The sequence below is a fragment of the Octopus sinensis genome, linkage group LG12, assembly GCF_006345805.1.
Source record: "Octopus sinensis linkage group LG12, ASM634580v1, whole genome shotgun sequence".
Taxonomy (NCBI): Eukaryota; Metazoa; Mollusca; class Cephalopoda; order Octopoda; family Octopodidae; genus Octopus; species Octopus sinensis.
The window spans coordinates 3,209,331-3,216,610 of record NC_043008.1 but is presented as its reverse complement, the minus strand read 5'-3'; positions in this window follow the sequence as shown (position 1 = coordinate 3,216,610).

Below are 7,280 nucleotides of genomic sequence, written 5' to 3'. Positions count from 1 at the left end.
ATATATATATATATATAGTATATATATATATATATTAATAATATATCTAGTATATATATATATATTTTTTATATATATATATATATTATATTATATCTATTATATATATATATATATATATATTATTACTACTGTCACCCAAACCCAAACCGCCCCTACGAAGTTCTTGTGGCAATGAATCTACAGTATAACAACACGAGAAGGACGAAAAACGTGTTGCGTTGCTTTTACTCATCATGTATTTATACATTATGTATAATGTCTATGTCCATTATATATATATATATATAGTACATATAATGGTGAAAGAACAGTCGTGGGCTGTGTGGTAAGAACTCGTTCTCAATCACCTATTCTAGGTTCACTCCCACTGCGCGGCAATCTGGACAAGTGTCTTCTGCTATAGCTTCTGGCGACCCAAGCCTTTTCAGTGGATTGGTAGACGGAAATTTAAAAGAAGCCTTCGTATTACAATGTGTGTGTGTGTTTTGTTATGTTTTTGTGTGTATGTATTGTGTAGTGGTGTATTTATGCGTGTGGTTTGTGTTTTGTCCCCCACCTCATTTACAACCCGACGTCGGTTGTGTTACGGTCCCTATAACTTATCAGTTCGGCAATATAGACCGATAGAATAAGTACTGGCTCACAAGAAAAATCCTGGGATCGATTTCATCGCCTAAAAACTCTTTGAGACGCACTCCAGACGGGCGCAGTCAAACGACTGAACAAAAGAATGTATATGCATTTGTTAACCTATACACACACACATGAGTAATATGGCCACCAGTCTCCCCTATATATATATATATATGTATATATATATATATAATTATATATACATATATATATATATATATATATATATCCGCTAACCAACCCAAACATCTAGAATAATAGTAATAGCAAAATAACTAAATTATATGCTAATCGACATGTAAATTAGATAACTTACACGCCGAATGGTTTGTAATTTCGTTATTTTGTTGTTAACGTGTTGAACAATGTACTCTTCGTTAGATCGTAATGCTTACTAATAATAGTTGTATTTGTTCTAAAATATCTCATTTCAGTGATTAGAAATAGCGAAGCATTATCCATTAACTGGATATCCAGCCCTTTCTCTTTGCTCTAATAGGAATACACCATTGCCTTTTATATAAGACAATCCATTCTTAAAATCACCTTTCCTATATATATATATATATATATATATATATATATATATATATATATAAATAAATATATATATATATAACACAAAGTGATATTCAGACAAACTGATTAGTGGCAAATAGAGAAGACATGAAATTCCATACAATTGCCAGTTTAGATTCTTTATATAAAATTAGCTTTGATTTAATATTTCTTCCATTTATGCCACTCATACATTCTGAAAGAGATGTTCTCTTTCTTTTTATGTTTACCCTTTGAAAGTTATCATGGCTTATGACAAAATGTTATCTGAAGAGATGCACTAAATTATATAGCATACTATCATGTTAAAATCAATGGTAAATGACAAAGTGTTTCAAATGAGGAACTGTTTCAATTATTCACATTATGGAGAAACTGTTTCATTATTCACACTATTAACTCGAGTCTGGGGTATTGAAAATATTACTTATACTTATTAAAGAATGTTCAACTGGTTAGCTTCTAACAAGATAGATGAACGAAGTTTCTAGTTAATCACTTCTTGTAGTCTATTGAAAATGTTAAATTATATATCTATTCACGCGTCTCTGAACGAAACATTATTTTCAAACTTTTGGAGTCGGAATCAACTCTGCTCGATTACACAGTAATTGGCGGGATAGAGGATGCATCACAAAGCTAAAGATGATGAGTTCAAACGCTACGTAAAGCATTATGTAGTGGATGTATACTACATTTAGATAGTGAGCTGTTACTTCAACATTTTATGTTAATAATAATGGACCCATATATATCCAGTATATAAGGGCACGAGCTGGCAGAAATGTTAGCACGCCGGGCGAAATGCTTAGCGGTATTTCGTCTGCCGCTACGTTACGCGTTCAAATTCCGCTGAGGTCAATTTTGCCTTTCATCCTTTCGGGGTCGATTAAATAAGTACCAGTTTTTTATACTAATAATTTTGCGCAAGCTACCATAGACATATAACTAAAGACTATACTACCATATTGCAGAATATCTACCGTATACTCATTCCTTCTTTGCGGCCTAGAATCATACTTCTAATGTTTATTTTGTCATGATTAAAGTGCCAATTAGATTGCGCTCATTCTTTCTTTAGGCCTGAAGATATTAGGCAAATGTTTTGTACGCTGGCGGTTACTATCTTGTACATTTTGTGGAGAAAAATGTTATGTCCACTCATTAACACGAGGCAGATCTATCTGGCTTGGTATTTAAACTAATATGTCTATTCAATATGCTACGAATATATGTTGAATCTTTCCCCACCGCCTATGAATATCAGACTTTAGATAATATCTGAAACAAGGCGATATGGACTCGAGCTACACAAAGTTTTCCTATTCGTCTTCTCGATCAAGATGCACGAGCTGTAAACAACTAGAACAAATTCACCATCAGCCATACAACTCTTGCTATGTAGCTGAGTGGCAAGCATTATACAAAACTAGGATAATTTTAAAGAAATAAATAAACGAAAACCTTACTGATCACATATATTAATAAATGAATCGACCTTTGTATAAAACAACTCAATTTAGATGTTATTGGGTTCGGTTTTAGAAACGAAGTCGCGACGTTGATGTACATCGTTGATATACGGAGATCCGATTTTGCCATCGATTCAACTTTCTATATCTTCACGATTATAACGAAACAGTTTTTAAATTTGCTGTAATCAGAAACATTTTTTAATTGGAAATTAACCTATTATCGAAGTAGAAAACATAGATGCCAAAATAATCAGAATAAAAACGTCCTTGCCAACGTCCCCTGTCTTAATTAAATTATCAATAATTACTTTAGAAACATCTGCAATGAAATGAAGAAGACAGGACACTAACTACTAATAAAGATAAAATGAAACTGAGAAACACACAGATATTCTCAAACACCCAGAGAAACACACACCAGCATACAAGCATCACCTATAAAATTTCTACAAATACCACTTGCAGACTTTGTACTATATCAATGAAAACATGTATATCATAAAAAAAACAGTAAGTTGAATACTATTACGTAGGAGATAGTTTAGCCTTTATATATTACAAGCACATTAATGTCAAGGAGTTTATAATGCAGAACTGTTCCACTACTGTCCGTCCTGTTAAGACGGTGGTCATCGTAGTATTGGTTGCGTTGTTCATAAATGTACAAGTAAAACAGAAAACTACAGTCTCGAAATTACATTCAACTAGCATTCTCGAATTTTTTCAATATGTTTATAGACCAAGGGAAGATAAAGGGTAGGAGTTTTGTACTTATATTTAAATACGACGGTAAAAACTGTCAAACACTTGACTAAACTTCAGCGAAAATTGGTAAATTTTGACAACATGCATTATTCAATACGTCGTTTTATGCATACATGCACATAGGTGCGTCACTCGTTTGTCTCCGCGTGTCTTGACAAATGGTGTTGTTCTTTTACGTCTCCGTAACTTAGTGATTTGACTAAAGACGCTTAAATTAGGAGTATGGTAATTAAAAAAAAACCCAAAGAAAACAAAACAGAACAAAAAACTAACCACTGGGATAGATTTTCCGGACTAAACTCTTCAAAGCAGTTTACCTAAATGGCTGCAGTCCAATGCATAGAACAGGTAAAGTAATGAAATAAAAGAGAACATGATCTGAAACTTACAGTTAAGATATCAAAATGTGGTTCTACAGACTTACGCAAAATCATGAATATATTAGTTAAAAGACTTCATATCTGATACTTATACATACAGGAAATTTAAGAGGCCAACTTAAGAAATTTTCAGGATCGTCTCAATTGTTAGAAATTGCAGCTAAATGCGTTGAAACCAGAGGCTACAATCTTAAAAAGAGGCGTCAAAGGCATATCGTATAATGTTATGATACACAATGTCATAAATGAATGACCAATTAGTTATGGCTGAAACTTTTTCCATGTCAGGCTTCCTCGGCCAACGGTGATTTGGTTTTACACATAAACACCAACCTGGCAATATACACCTTTTGTTAGCCAAACATAATAAAATACCTTTTTCTTAATGTCACCGACGGTGTATGAAGTAGCCATGTTGACTCCCACCTAATAAATTACAGGCATTCAAATCAAAACGGAAGAAGTATTTTGATTACGGTACGCTTCCACTTTCTCTGTCCGTGTGTCTACCTGCATTTGCTCCTGTCTCCGTCTATCGTCTGTCGTCTGTCACATACATACACACGCGTTTGCACACACAAACACACACATACACATACACACATAAAAATTTACCCAAACACACACACACACAACAGAAAACATTACAAGTAACATACACACACGTCTGCATACACACACGTCTGCATACACACACAAAAGAAAACACCGCAAATACACACAAACACACACACACACTCGCACAAACACACACATACACACAAAAGAAAACGGTAAAATATCCACACTCACACACACGTACAATCACACCCACACATACACTCACACACACAAACACCGCAGAGACAGAACTGGTGACCACACACATACACAGGTGGAGACACTCAAAAGAATACTAACCAAAAGGAAAATCCTAATTATTTCTTCAAAAAGACATTAATCACAACATACACACCCATCAACACACAGCTGGTTTCATTCCAAACATATTGAAAGGACATTCAGCAAAACACACACACACACACACACACAGGTGGACATAAAACCCACTCAACAAATGCTTTTTGGCCACTCCTTTGGCAGGGATAGACAAAGAATTCTTTTAGACAATAGATGACTACACTCCTTCTCTTACGCCCTAACACATTGAACGCTACAGGAAACTATACTTTAAAAAGTCTTGAACGAAAAATCTCCAGACATGTTCTTGACCACGAGACAGAAGATAAACTGTTTTTAATTCAAATTTTTATATATGATTTTATTGATAGGCGTAGGAGTAGCTGAGTGGTAAGTAGCTTGCTTACCAGCCACATGGTTCTGGGTTCAGTCCCACTTCGTAGCACCTTGGGCAAGTGTCTTCTACTATAGCCTCGGGCCGACCAAAGCCTTGTGAGTGGATTTGGCAGGCGGAAAGTGAAAGAAACCGGTCTATATATGTATATATATTTATATGTGTTTGTGTATATGTTTGTATGTCTGTGTTTGTCCCCCCAACATCACTTCACAACCGATGCTGGTGTGTTTATGTCCCCGTAACTTAGCGGTTCGGCAAAAGAGAACGATAGAATAAGTACTAGGCTTATAAAGAATAAGTCCTGGGGTCGATTTACTCGACTAAAGGCGGTGCTCCAGCGTGGCCACAGTCAAATGACTGAAACAAGTAAAAGATTAAAAGAGTAAGGAGTATATTTCATAATATGAGATTCCTTATCGAATCCAGTAACATTTTTCTTTATATAAATGTTTTAAAAATCATTTTTATTAAATTGCTTCTTAAATTGAAACGTCTTAGAGTTATTTTTGTGCTATTTCCACCTCTATCATGATATACAAGGTGTTCAAAAATTATCTCCGCAGTAAGTATTTTATTGTAATAAAATAAATATTCATAACATGGTATAAGATTACAAAAGAATATACTTGAGATTACAAGAACTGAATCGGAAGCGACTTGCTAGCAAGGCAAACCTCTTAAGCTCACAGCCATGCTTGTGTCTATACCAGAGATATGTTCACTTCCACTACTCAGTAAAGGAAGTGATAATGACGACGATGACGACGACGACGATGACGACGACGACGATGATGATGGTTTTTGGTCAACTCTGTCCAGAACGGAATCGGCAGAACTATGTTAAGTACCATTCCAAAATCGGATACCTCGTCGTACCCTCGAGTTAGCAAACTTATCCCCTGTTTTTCAAGAACGCAGAAGCTATTTTGCAGAATGACGACTGACGCTCAAGTGCTTCCTTCGATGATGATTTCGAAAGCGTAATTACGTATGAGACATTCTGATGCCACAACAGAAGATGTGCACCATAAAATCAGAGTTGTACCAGGAAATAAAGGGAATATGAAAACGAAAACCTTTGCAAATATCAGCGAAATCATATTTTTACCACCTGAAAAACCATACAAAATATAACAGGTTCACACGCCAATAACCATAAGAGAATTTAACAAAAAGATCTGTGCACGCAATGATAGAGTGAATAGTCAGAGTTCATAGTGACATCTACTTCATTTGTACGCATTCACTGTACCTGGCCGTAAAACGCTTACTGCGTATATGAATAGAATATTATAATAAGGAAATGAAACAATACTGAAAATTGAATTGCATGTCGTCAATTAATACCTGCTGTGTACGATATAATGCAATAAAATATTGAATTATATGCTGTTTGTAGGTATATATATATATATATATGTATGTGTGTGTGTGTGTGTGTGTGTGTGTGTGTGCACGAAGAAAAGTGTATATATACATACATACATAGGCATATATACACATACATGTACTGCATTTTCATTCGCAAACGCAATGGTGGGAAAGTGCGCACACACCTAGCCACTTACACGTATATAAATGTATGTGTGTGTATGTATATATGTATATATATATATATATGCATATATATATATACATATATATAATATATATATATATATAATATATATACATATATATATATATATATATATATACATATATATATATATATGTGTGTGTGTGTGTACATATATATATATATATGTATGAATATATATATATGTGTGTGTCTGTGTGTCTGTGTGTTTGTGTGCCTTAATATGATCAAAACTCTCGCTCAGTCTTTATGTGCAGACAATTTTTTGCAACACAAGTGCTCAGACAACATGTCACATCCAATCACATACGTTCACATTCAAGCGAATGCTCCTGTTTGTATGTGTGACAATGTGAGCTTGTGCCTACCTGACTATGTGCGGACACGCGTTGCAGCTACTATTTTGAATTTGTAAGCTAATGGTTTCCATTACGTAATAATGTAATGAACTTTGCTCATTTATGTCATATAATCCACTTTATGCATACAGACATATTCACTCACACACACACACACATACATATATATATATATATATATATATATATATATATATTATATATATATATATATATACATGTAATATATAT